Source organism: Mustela nigripes, chromosome 17, assembly GCF_022355385.1.
Source record: "Mustela nigripes isolate SB6536 chromosome 17, MUSNIG.SB6536, whole genome shotgun sequence".
NCBI lineage: Eukaryota > Metazoa > Chordata > Mammalia > Carnivora > Mustelidae > Mustela > Mustela nigripes.
The window spans coordinates 868711-881712 of record NC_081573.1 but is presented as its reverse complement, the minus strand read 5'-3'; positions in this window follow the sequence as shown (position 1 = coordinate 881712).

Below are 13002 nucleotides of genomic sequence, written 5' to 3'. Positions count from 1 at the left end.
CCAGAAAAGGATAGGTTTTTAAAGGCAGAAAAAAGTAAATTGTTAATGGGGCGCCTGGGTGGCTCAGTGGTTAAGTCGCTGCCTTCGGCTCAGGTCATGATCTCAGGGTCCTGGGATGGAGTCCCGCATCGGGCTCTCTGCTCAGCAGGGAGCCTGCTTCCCTCTCTCTCTCTCTCTCTCTGCCTGCCTCTCTGTCTACTTGTGATTTCTCTCTGTCAAATAAATAAATAAAGTCTTTAAAAAAAAAAAAAAAGTAAATTGTTAGCAAAGAATGCATTGTGTTAGGCAATGCATTTGCCTGAGGGCATTCCCCTGAGGGAAACTGAGGAGCTGTCCCAACCACACTGGTGCCTGCCAGAGGATTCCAAGTTGACTGAGTAGAAGTCATTTTCTAAATTACATTTAGGTTACATTTGGTTTGCTGATGTGGGGTTTTAATACAAGCCCTCACACCTTTGCAAATTATCAATTCTCCTCCAGATACCCATTAGAGTTTTGTGGTTGCCTACTCCAAAGGTGCCCAGTACGCTGACATGTCTGAAAACCCCTGAAGTGTGAAAGAGCATTATGGGGATGTGGGATATGGATACTTTGGGGGCCAGACCTTTATCAAAGGTAGTTTTTTTTTTTTTTTTAATTTTATTTATTTATTTTTTAAGATTTTATTTATTTATTTGACAGAAAGAGAGAGATCACAAGTAGGCAGAGAGGCAGGCAGAGAGAGAGGGGAAAGCAGGCTCCCCGCTGAGCAGAGAGCCCAATGTGGGCTCAATCCCAGAACCCTGAGATCATGACCTGAGCTGAAGGCAGACACTTATGTGACTGAGCCCTCCAGGCGCCCCTCAAAGGTAGCTTTTGATGAGTGGATGCCTTAGTCCATTCAGGCCCCTATAACAAAATACCCGTGGACTGGATGGCTTATGAACAGCCTAAATTTACTTGTCACACTTGGAGGCCAGAAGCCCAGATCAAAGTGCGGGCTGATTCTGCCTGGGCGAGGGCTTGCTTCCTGGCTCAGAGAGGGCTGTCTGTCTCTTCCCTGTGTCCCCGCATGGTGGAAGGGGCAAGGAGGATCCCTGGGGTCTCCTTTTTTTAAAAAAATTTTTTTTACATTTTATTTACTTGACAGAGAGAGAAAGATCACAAGGAGGCAGAGAGGCAGGCAGAGGGAGAGGGGGAAGGAGGCTTCCTGCTGAGCAGAGAGCCCGATGCAGGGCTGGATCCCAGGACCCTGAGATCATGACCTGAGCTGAAGGCAGAGGCTTAACCCACTGAGCCATCCAGGCGCCCCTGGAGTCTCTTTTATAAGGGCAGCAATCCCATTCACCAGGGTTCCACCCTCATGATCCAAACCTCCCCAAATCATCCCACTGGGGGTTTCATTATTGGTGGGGGGGGGCAGGGGGGAGCACAGACATTCAATCTATAGCAAGAAAAATCCTGTTTTAGGTAACTCAAACTTTCTGTTTCTACACAATGCTCTGTGTCCTGTTAAGAAATCTCTGTCAATGGGCACCTGGGTGGCTCAGTGGGTTAAGCCTCTGCCTTCAGCTCAGGTCATGGTCTCAGGGTCCTGGGATTGAGCCCCGCATCAGGTTCTCTGCTCCGCAGGGAGTCTGCTTCCCTTCCTCTCTCTCTCTGCGCCTCTCTGCCTACTTGTGATCTCTGTCTGTCAAATAAATAAATAAAATCTTAAAAAAAAAGAAATCTCTGTCAATCCCAATATTCCAAAGATGCTTTCCAATGCCTTAATCTTTTCTTAAAGTTTATTCATTCATTCATTCATTTATGTAATCTCCACGCCCAGAGGGGGCCTCGAACTCACAACCCTGAGATCAAGAGTCACGTGCTACTCTGACTTAGCCAGCCGGGTGCCCCCTTGAAACTTACTGTTTTATATTTCACAGTTAGCTCAAAGTCATCTGGAAATTTATTTGCAGGTGTGGTAGGAGTGGGGGGTTGTTTGGGGCAAATTCTCTACCCTTCCGAGGGTTTTCTGGATGGCCTAAGAATTAAACTGACACGGGACAGATGCACAGGGGAAAACCAAATTTAATTCTGCACATGCAGGATCCCCATATACATGAGAGGTTCCAAGACAGAGAGGAAGGCTAAGGCAGGTCTTCGTGCCACACGGAGCTGAGGACGGGGCTGGGGTCCAGGGCCTCAGAGGGGAGCAGGGCACTAAGAACACACATGTGGTAAGTAGATGTCCGCCCTGCCGTGCAGATGGGGCCCTCAGATAAAACCTGTCTTGGGTAATAGCTCTAATTCTGGAAAAGAACCCCAGTTTGGAGTCTTCTAGGTAGTTAAATAAAGGGCAAAAGTTTCTCTGGGGCCTACAGGGTCTCGATTGCCTTCAGCCCCAAACAGTCTATGAGGCAAAGTGGGACTTTTGGGGGAGACCTGGTCTGAACCTGTTCAGGGCAATTAGCTCAGCAAGAGTCAAACAACAACAAGAATATCCAAACCCCCAAACCCTCCTTTCTCCACTGCAATGCGAGGTATGTTTGTTCCTGAGTCAAGTGAGTTTCTTTCCTTTCCTTTTCTTTCTTTCTTTTTTTTTTTTTTTTTTTTTTTTAGATTTTATATATTAATTTGTCAGAGAAAGAGCACAAGCAGAGGGAGCAGTGGAGGGAGAGGGAGAGGCAGGCTCCCCGCTGAACAGGGAGGCCCGATGAGGGACTCGGGACTTGATCCCAGGAGCCAGGGATCGTGATCTGAGTTGAAGGCAGATGCTTCACCACCTGAGCCCCCCAGGCCCCAAGCGACTTCCTGGGTGTGTGTGTTTCGTACCCCTGTGCCAGTCTCGGTGAGAATGCCACCTTAGCGACCACCCCCCTCCCCCCAGCCTCTCTGTCGCTCTGGACTCAGCCCGTCACCATCCTGCCCTTCCCGCCTCCTGCCCTTCCCGCCTCCTCTGGGCATGTGCGCGGCTCTGCCCTGCGCCTCCTCCCTCGGACTCCTTGGGAGGCCGCTTCTCCTGGCCCTTCAGGGCTGCGTGCATGCCACCCCCTTCTCTGACCTCTCCATCTGGAACAGCCCCGCGCAGTCCTCCGCATACTTGAGTCTCTTCGCAGACACCACCTGTGTCTGTCTTTGCGTCTTCGCCGTCTCTCCCTGGACTGTGTGTCCAGAGCGGTGAGGAACCCATGACTTGTTCCCACGCCCTGCGGCCCTCAGGGCGGCGACTCCTCTTGGAATGAGCGAGAAGGAAAAGGTGCCTCTTCCACATCCTGAAGCCTGCATTGCATCTTCACAGTCCCCTAGAGGGCGGCCTACCGTGGATGCGCCCCCAGGGCCCGGCCCTGCCGGCTGTCTGGAGTTCTTTTTGTGACTTTTCCCTGAACTGAGCCTTTTCGCTACAGATTTAGAAAGAGAGACTACAAGAGCTGGAAGCCAAGGTTCACTCAGCACAAGGTGACCCAAGAGGAGTAATTCTTAGTCCCCAAGCTCGGTCTCCCCGAGGGCATGCAGAGGTTAACAGGGCCAGATGGCCATGGCCATCATGGTGGGGGTGACCCCAGCCCCCCAGGCCATAGCCTGGCATGCAGAGCCCTGGGGTCCTACAGCAGGTACGGGCTGCATCTCACGCCTGCAGGTCACAGGCACTGGGATAAATCCGCCCTGGCCTCCCAGCCTTCCAAGTGTGTGTGTTTGATCCCCACTATTTTAATTGGAGAAAGGGAGCTTAGTAAGGAAAAGGCATCTGTATTCATTTATCATCATAAGGCTCCTTGCCTGGCAGATTAAAAATAGCCCGTTAAAATGCATGCATGCGTACTTACACGTTTTTGCCTTGGTAATATATTTACCCCAGCAGAGGATTCAGAAAATACAGAAAAGGGGTGGATACTGAAAAATAAGTCTTTTGCCCATGCCCGAGTGCCAGCTGCCCCATTCTCCTGTCCCTCTGGTCCAACCGGATTTCTGTTGTATCTTTCCAGAACTTTCCACGGCATATTGCAGACGATATTGGGATGTCTTAGGTATCATACTGTACGTAATTAGAGTCTACTGCTGTGGAACCGTCCTTCTAAGCATTTCACGCGTGTTGAGTCGTGTAATCTACACTTAGATATAATAGGAAATAATCGTGTAATAGGTTTAAAATTTAAAATGTATCCATAGACACGGAGAAGTTTCATTTCCACCCCCGTGCCCCCATCTGACATTCTGCCTGCCCTTGGCAGACCCTTGTGTCTCCTCACAGTATTTAAACAAACACCAGCAAATAGGGGTGCCTGGGTGGGTCCGTGGGTGAAGCGTCTGCCTTGGGCTCAGGTCTGATCCCGGGATCCTCAGACTGAGCCCTGCATGTCAGGCTCCCTCGCTCTCCCTCTGCAGCAACCCCTGCTTGTGCTCTCTCTCTGTCAAATACATAAAATCTTTAAAAAAAAAAAAAAAAAGCAAATAGACCTATTCTAATTTTAAGTATTCCCACACAAAAGGTTAAATCCTCTTATACCATTCTGCATCTTGCCTTCTTCATTAAGTCCATACTCTGGAAAATTTTCCATTTAGGTAAACAGATCTCTTCTAATTCCTTTATTTATTTATTTATTTTCTTTTAAAGATATGCACAGGGCTGCATTATCAGGAGGCATCCGCGTTTGCTTGTCTGTTCCTCTCTAGCTGGGACTTGATCTGTTTCCCATCTGATAGGAACATTTAGCAGGGGAGTTTTACAAATCGACTAGATTTCCTTCCTCACCTCCTCCCCACACACAAATGCCACCTACGTCTTCAAAACAGAGGACTCCAGTCTGTTTTACTTAAGGAGGATGAAAGTCACCATCTGTTAATCCAATCTGTGTTGTGGAGGAAAAGGAAAATCGTCTCATGGGCATGACATCTCCTTTCAGATCCCATGGAGGGTAGTTCCTGAGGGTCTCCTACAGGGCAGCACTGGCATCCAGAGCTTCTCCCCACTGAGGTCCTGCTTTGCAAATGCCGTCTTTCTGGGTCTAAGAAGCAGGGGAGGCATTTACGGAAGGGACCCTGAGTAAATCACATGCTGCATGGGAAGGCTAGACAATCAAGCTTGGAAATTTGGTGGGAAGCCAAGAACAGACCAGCAGAGTGTCCCTAAAGTCATGTGAAACTGCAGCCAGCTGCCCCAGGGCCACCACTGTCTCCACTGGACACTACCTCATCCCCATTCTTGACCAATGGATGAAGCCTTCCCACTTCCCCCTGCACTCTGAATTTCCCCACATCCTAGCCTCTTTCCCACCTAATCAGAGTTCCAGGAGGAAGCATTTCAAGACCCCTACCTACCTCCCAGGGATAGGAGGAAGGCAGGTCTGGTCCCCTAGGCTTCCTAAAAAATCAGACACCAGCCCCCACCATAGTACCCAAGCTGGGGAACTACATCCAGAATAGGGTTGGGGCCTAGATACTGGGAAGCCCCCAAAATATCTGGCATCATCTATAGCATTTATAGGGGCCGTAGACTCACACCCTGATACCAGGGACCAGGAAAACCCCTTCACAGCACAGCAGTCTTCGAGGGCCACAGACGTCTAAGACCTCTGGCAACTGCAACTTCCTACTTATTCGGTGTTTGGGTGTTTTGTTTTGTTTTGTTTTAAGCACTAATAGATATTCAATTTTGCCAAATACTCTTTGCATAGATGGGATCATCGTACAATTTTCTTCCTACCTGCTCTGCGAGCCTGAAACCTTTCATGAACGGTCTCTGAACATGAGCCTTTTCTTCATTTAGCCATTATCTACTGCATTTCGAGAGTAAACTCCACTTGGACACAATATATTATTTTTTAAAATACTGCTGGAATCCATTTGCTGGTTTAGGTTGGCACACTCCGAAAAAAAACGGAGTTCCACTCTGAGCACAAGGCAGTGACGTTTTAAAGATGAGCTTCGCAATCCGAGAGCCTCACTGAGTGTCTTGACTGGTGGCCCGTGGGGCTACAGAACTGGATTTAACATTTTATTGATGTTTAATTTAAGCTAAATGCTGATACTTAATTCGGTTAGATAACTCGGAAGTATGTTTGGACAACTTGGGCATAGGGATTTACTTTTTCAGCTGTTTTATGAATTCTACCTATGGAGGAAGCATTTCCCTTAAAAATGTTAGCATCCGGTTTGAGATGTGTTCTAAACGCAAAGTAGTGGGACGCCTGGGTGGCTCAGACGGTTAAGAGTCTGCCTTCTGCTCAGCCATGATCCCAGGGTCCTCGGATCTGGCTCCCTGCTCAGGGGGAGTTTGCTTCTCCTTCTCCCTTTGCTCCTCCCCCTCGCTCATACTCTCTCTCAAGTAAGTGATTTTTTTTTTTTAAAGAAATGCAAAATAGCCCCTGAATTTTGAAGGCAGTACAGGCCAGCATCTTTATCATGGCCAATAACTAGGTCTTATTGAGATTTTTTTTTTTTTTTATGATTTCATTTTGACAGACATTGAGAGAGGGAATCCAACCAGGGGGAGTGGGAGAGGGAGAAACAGGCTCCCCGCTGAGCAAGGAGTCCAATGCAGGCTCGACCCTAGGTCCCTGAGATCATGACCTGAGCCAAAGGCAGACGCTTAACTGAGCCATCCAGGTGCCCCCTTAGGTTCTTTGAAATTGCTAGAACAGCTCACACAACTCAGGGGAACACTTAGGTTCAAAGGATATGATAAAGGATATTTACCAGTAGCTAGATGGAAGACATGCATAGGGCCAGGTGTGGGGAAAGGGTGTAGGGCTTCTGTGCCACTCTCTGGACCACCACCCTCCCAGGACGCCCCTAGCTCACCAACCCGGGAGCTCTCTCTGAAGCCAACCAACCCTCTAGGAGCTCCTGCAGGCTTCATTATGTCGACTTGATTGACTGACTCATTGGCCACTGGCTGGTTCCACCTGCAGCCTCTCCTCTCCCCTGAGGTCAGGGGGAGGAGGAGTTCCAGTCCTCCCATCCCACAGTTGGTCCTCCAGGCCGCCAGCGCCCGCCCTTGGGTGGCATCCAAAAATCACCTCCATAACTTAACAAAAGATGCATTTATCATCCTTATCACGGGAAATCCCAAGGGTTTCAGGAGCGGTGATCCGGAAACTGTGGATGATGGGAGAAATATGCATTCGGTCATCGGAGGGACTAAATATAGATTTCTTACAAATCACACTGCAATACTCAAACGTTCCTTTTTAAAAAAGGGTGGGGAGAGAGGTTGAGAGAGCTTCGTTTTTTCCATTTTCTTCTGTTCTATTCTGAATGCTCCGTTCTGTTCCATTGTCCTCTTCATCTCGCTTTGTGCCAACACCACACTCACTCAAGCATGTGGTTTCATAAGCAAGTCTTTTTTTTTTTTTTTAAGTTTATTCAAGTAATTTCTACACCCAACATGGGGCTCAAACTCATGACCCTGAGATTGAGAGTCGCACACTCTTCTGGCTGAGTCAGCCAGGAGCCTCTGCATTCTTGTGGTCATACAACCTTCACCACTCCACATTTCCAGAACTTTTTAACATCCCAAACTGAAACTCTGTATCTCTTACACACAAACTTCCACTCCTCTCTGCCTCTAGCCCCTGGCTGGTAACTACAACTCCACTTTCTGTATCCGTACATTTGACTATTGGAGGGGACTCATACAGGTGGAATCCCTCCGTATTTGTCCTTTTGTGATCTGTGTTGTAGCAGATGTCTAAATTTCTTTCCTTTGAAACACTGAGTTTGGGGGCACTTGGGTGGCTCCGTCCGTGAAGCGCCCAACTCTTGGTTTCGGCTAAGGTCACAGTCTCAGGGTCCTGGGATGGAGCCCTGACCTAAGTCCGGCAGCATGCTGGGTGTGGAGTCTGTTTAGGATTCCCTCTCTCCTCTCCCTCTGCCCTTCTCCACTCTCTCTCTGTTAAAACAACAACTATAAAAAACAAACAAAACAAAGCTTTTGAGTTCTGGAGAAATTTATTATCCAGCAATGTGTGACTAGTACCGAGATGTAAAGAAATTGATGAATCTGAGAGGGACTACAGGAAGCAAACATGGCAGGACTTGGTATCCTGGATGTGGGAGCTGAGACAATCAGTGATACCCTCGAATTCTGGCTTCTGCTCGCTGGCAGTATGTGCTGCCCTGGGAACGACAAGGTTGGAGGAAAGGTCATCTGCTCACTGTAGATGTTTTGAGTTTGGACTTTGGTGTCATCCAAATGGAGGCACAGCGAGCACTCCCATACATTCATTTGGAGCGCGGAGGAAAGATCTGGGTTGTGGTCTAATCCTATGAGTCGCGGTCTATTCCTATCCAGTGGTTTCCCCCAATTTCCTTCCTTGTAATAGAAGGTTTATCTAGGCATATATCTCCCCAAATGAAGACTAGATTCCCCCCAGTCTCTGTTACAGCTCCGCATGGTCATGCAGCGAAGTTCTGGACGATGGCATGTGTGCAATTTCAGGGTTACTCCCTGGAAAAGAAGGAAGCATGCCAACCTCTCCCCTTCCCCTCTTCCTGCTGGGGGCAATGCCAACACAATGGTATGATTCGATCACATGCTGCATCCCAGACAGAAGCCCTTGTTGAAGAGGACAGAGCAATAAGGGGGACGGCTCCTTGAGAGGGTGGAGGTATCCTATCAACCCTGGATTGCTAACTCTTGGACTGCTAGAAGAGAGAAAAGTACATCATTATCTTGCCTGGGTCTGCACTGTCTCATATGGCAGCCCTTGGCCACATGGGGCTATTGAACCCTGGAAACGTGGCTAGCATCATATGCCGAAATTTTAGATGGACTAGATTATATAAAATATGTTCTTAAAATTAACACTTTCCTTCTATTTCATTTTAATGTGGTTACCAGAAAATTTAAAATTGCACACACGGCTCCCATTATTGTTGTTATTGGTCAGCCCCTGTGTGAGCCTTTGCTGAACTAGCGTCTTCAGTCGTGCACGGCTTCTGTACCCACTGGTGCCACCCGAAGTCTGGTGTGTACCAGATCCCCTAGCAAGAGTGGGTCATGAGAAGAGCAGGGCCTCGGGGAGAGTTTTGAGGGACTCAAAGGAGCATGAGTTTCCAAAGAAGCCAGAGAAGGAGCCCAACGAAGCAAAAGGAAAACCAGGAGAATGAGGTCCTACAAAATCCCCGAGAACAGTTTCAGGTTGGAAGGAAATACCAGGAGCTTCAGTTCCCTGAGAGATCAGAAAGTTAAAAACTGGGGAAAAAAAATTGTTCAGAGTGGTGGGAAACCGTATTAGTTCGCTAAGGGGGTGCATAAGAAAGTACCGTGGACAGCGTGATACCGAGATTTACAGAATTTATAGAAGTAAGCAGAAATGTACTTTCTCACAGTTGTGCAAGTTAGAAACCCCAGATCAACATGTTGTCTGGGTTGGTTTTTTCCAGAGGTTCCTCTCCTTGGCTTATAAACTGCCATCTTTTGCCTGTCTTTTCAGTGGTCACAGCGTGGCTTAACCTAAGGCCAATGAACTATATACTTAAAGATAGTTTAAAAGGTAAACGTTAGGCATGCCTGGGTGGCTCAGTCATTAAGTGTCTGCCTTCGGCTTAGGTCATGATCCCAGAGTCCTGGGATTGAGCCCCACATCAGGCTCCCTGCTCGGCGGGGAGCCTGCTTCTCCCTCTCCCACTCCCCCTGCTTATGATTCCTTTCACTGTGTCTCTCTCCATTACATAACAAATAAAAATCTTTAAATAAATGGTAAACGTTATGCTACATGCAGTTTTACCACAATTAAAAAGAACTATCATTTCTTGAAAAGTCAGTGAAAGATTCTTTGAGTGGGGGATACTGACTATCCAAAAAGAGGCAGAATAGCGAGAGCAACAGCAAGGATATAAGAAGAAGGATGTATTTAAAAATCACAAAACTAGGAAGGACTGGGATGGAAATAGAGTCAGCTCTGTGGTTTTAGGAGTCGGAGGGATTCCCAGCCGATGGCTTCTAACATCTCTCAAATAAAGGAGGCAGGTCATAGGCTGAGAATGGGGTGTGGGGGGGGGGCTGGAGGCAGAAAGTGTGTCGGAGATTAAAGAGGATAAAAATAGTGCACTTGTCACCATGGAAATGAGAACAAGTTGACCGGGTGACAGCAGTGGGACTGAGGGCCATGTTGAGAGCTCATGGAGTTCAGCCATCACTTACTCACAGTGGAACTGTTCTCCCTGTAAGGTGACATTCTTTAGTGATGCTCAGTTGCCTAGGGACAAACTTGGAGAAACAAAAATCCTGGTGGATGGGCTATTTCTTCTCCAAGACTGGGGCCTTACAAAGGCAGAAGGGAAGGGGCACTTAGGTGGCTCAGTCAGTTAAGTGTCCAACTCTTGGTTTTAGCTCAGGTCATGATCTCAGGGTGGTGAGATCGAGCTCCACAAGGGGAGCTCAGTAGGGAGTCTGCTGGAGATTCTCTCCCTCTCCCTCTCCCCCTCTCCACCCTCTAAAATCAATCAATCAATCAATCAATCAATCAATCTTAAAAAATAAAATGAAGCTAAGACAGAAGGGCAAAGGAATGTTAGATGCCTAATGTGGCAAAAGTATTATTGAAATGATGGGCCCTGGAATCATATCCAGAGGAAAGAGAGGGTTGGCAAGATGCGGGTTCCTATCAAGCTAAGAAAAGATCATGGTGGGCGCCGCTGAGAAAGCAAGGTGGAAGGAGGAGTGCTTGAGGTCCAAGGGGTGTGCAAAACTGAGCAAATGGAGTAGGGAGCACCATTAACACCCTCCCATCATGGGGCAAACAGAAAGACAATGATATTTTTACAGCTCATTGAGGTAAACAGATAAGCCTGCCACAGACAGAGGCAAGCAGGCACTCTGAAGGCTGAGGAGATCAATGTCCCCCAGCCCACCTGTGACCTGCTCTTGGCACATCAGTCGGGAAGCTCTTTAGAAAATGTCAGGAAACCATGTGGAAAAGGAGTGCAGGTGACCAGGAGGTGACAAAAAGGTGGTTATATCCAGAGAACATGCTAGGGGGTATTTCTTTCTGTCTTTTAAGATTTTATTTATTTTGGGGCGCCTGGGTGGCTCAGTGGGTTAAGCTGCTGCCTTCGGCTCAGGTCATGATCTCAGGGTCCTGGGATTGAGTCCCGCATCGTGCTCTCTGCTCAGCGGGGAGCCTGCTTCCTCCTCTCTCTCTGCCTTCCTCTCTGCCTACTTGTGATCTCTCTCTGTCGAATAAATAAATAAAATCTTTAAAAAAAATAAAATAAAATAAAGATTTTATTTATTTTACTTATTGGGAGAGAGAGAGCGCGCACCAGCAGTGGGGTGGGCAGGAGGAAGGGCAGAGGGAGAGGGAGAAACAGTCCCTGGCTGATCAGGGAGCTCCATGTGGGGCTCCTTCCTCGGATCCCAAGATCATGACCGGAGCCAAAGGCAGACGCTTAACCAACTGAGCCACCCAGGTGTTTGTTTCATTGAAGGCCAAAGAAGAACACTTAAAGTTATTGCTTTGGGGGACGCCTGGGTGGCTCAGTGGGTTAAAGCCTCTGCCTTCGGCTCGGGTCATGATCCCAGGGTCCTAGAATCGAGCCCCACATCTGGCTCTCTGCTCAGCAGGGAGCCTGCTTCCCCCTCTCTCTGACTGCCTCGCTACCTACTTGTGATCTCTGTCTGTCAAATAAATAAATAAAATCTTTAAAAAAAAAATTGTTGCTTTGGGGTGCCTGACTGCCTCTGGTAGAATATGTGACTCTCAATCTCAAAGTTATGAGTTCAAACCCCATGTTGGGTGTAGGGGAACAAAAAGAGGAGGAGGGAAAGAAGAAGAGGATGAAGGAGAAGGAGGAGGAGGAGGAGAAGAAGAAGTTGTTGAAGTTGTTGTTGAAGTTGCTTTGATAGGGGAATTTGATTTGCTGCTTGTGGAACACTTCTAGAGGACTTAAAGGAAGGGTTTCTGACGACCTGAGGAGGGAGACGCTGGAGCAAGGTGGTGGTGACTGAGAGAGCCACTGTCTAGGAGTCTCCCTCCTAGATGGTGCCCAAGTCATGGGTTTCCATCATCTCAAGAAACCCAACTTCCCTGGGGAAAACTGAGATCTGGACACACAGGATCCTAATTCTTCCCCACTTCCATGAGGGTCACTACTGGAAATACAGGACACCAGCTGGGTAACCCCAACCGCAGAGGCTATTCCAAGTGCGAGCTCCCTGCTGGATGAAATCAACCCCACCCTTGGCATCCAGAATGGCGAATCCATTCCTCTCTCTCACAGTAGACAGAGGAACTCGAAGCTGTTTGCTTTCACTAGGGATGGCGTAGGTTTAGCCCCAGAGATACGTCTACATCCAAATTTCTGGAACCTATAAATGGTGTCTTACTTGGGAAAAGGGTCTTTGCTGATGTGATGAACTTAGGGATCTTGCAGAGAAAAAAAAGGAAAGGAAAGAAAACCCAGTTGTAAAAGTCCTAATATCCTAAAAACGGAGGTGGGGGGTGGGAGGATATTTGAGACAGACTGAAGAGAAGAAAAGCCGCCAGAGTGAGGCCCTGTTGATAATTCGATTTCAGACTTCTGGCCTCCAGGACCACAAGAGAGTAAGTTTCTGCCTCCTAAGTCACCGGATTGTGGTGAGTGTTCCTATAGCCCCAGGAAACTGCCACAAGTCACACCTTCCCCCGGGGGGTCACACTAATTCTCTGACTATTCTTTGAGATAATCAAACGGCATATATGACGCAATGCTGATAAGACCTGTAGAGCAGGAAGGAGCCAACAGGTACAGTGCATGTCTCACTTAACACACACATGCCAGAGCATGGGAGATAAACACCCTGAAAATCGGGGAGCCTGTCGCCTCAAGGAGGTTCCTGAGATTCAGGCTGTCTGAGGACAGTGGGAACATCCCATTCAGATGAAGCTAACTTCATTACTAACAAATGAGATAAAATCTCCACGGGAGGAGGCATTCCTTAGGCTGCTTTGTGCTCACACAGGAGGCACTTGTATATGTTGACGAAGGACTGCAGGTTTCAGATTGGACCTGGAGCATGTAGGGAAAGATCCGTGTGATATTGATACAACAGGGCTC